This window comes from Pundamilia nyererei, unplaced genomic scaffold, assembly GCF_000239375.1.
Source record: "Pundamilia nyererei isolate P.nyererei 1_Seehausen unplaced genomic scaffold, PunNye1.0 scaffold00046, whole genome shotgun sequence".
In the NCBI taxonomy this organism is placed as follows: Eukaryota; Metazoa; Chordata; class Actinopteri; order Cichliformes; family Cichlidae; genus Pundamilia; species Pundamilia nyererei.
In genome coordinates this window covers 183607-184176 of record NW_005187447.1, presented here as the reverse complement: position 1 = coordinate 184176, position 570 = coordinate 183607, and positions in this window count along the sequence as shown.

Here is a 570-nt window from a genome sequence, read left to right as displayed (position 1 = left end):
ACTATTGTACAAATCTTCACAGAACTTGTCTGTACTGTATGACTAGCAGTTCTGGCTATTTAATACTGCAGTAACTTATATTAAGTAACATTTTATCTTTTACTATCAATTAAATCAATGGACTGATGTTTAACCAATGTTTGTGCTTTCATTCCTTTTTTTAACAGTGTGTCTTCTCTGTTTGTCCCTTTCTTGGGTGTCCAATGGTGATGTGGAAAAAAGTACACATCCTATGTCAGCACAATGTGCAGCAGGAGAGCAAATCGTGATTGATTTAGCCTCTGCACCAACACCCTGGCGCTGGAGATGGCAGTGACAGAGAGACTGAGGGTTGGGAGAGGGAGAGAGAAAATACATAGCGTTGTACCTGCAACTTCATTCAAACAATGTCAACACTAAACTATATTTTTGTTTAGTTTATATTTCAACCTCTTCAAATTCCCAGTCAAAATTTTCCATCTCCTGCGTGTCCCCAGTGATTTTCCCTTCTCCTTCTTGCTCTTATTTCTTTCCCACTCTGCCTCACTCTCTTTGTCTTTACCTCCCTCCTTTATCTCCTCTTGTCTTTCT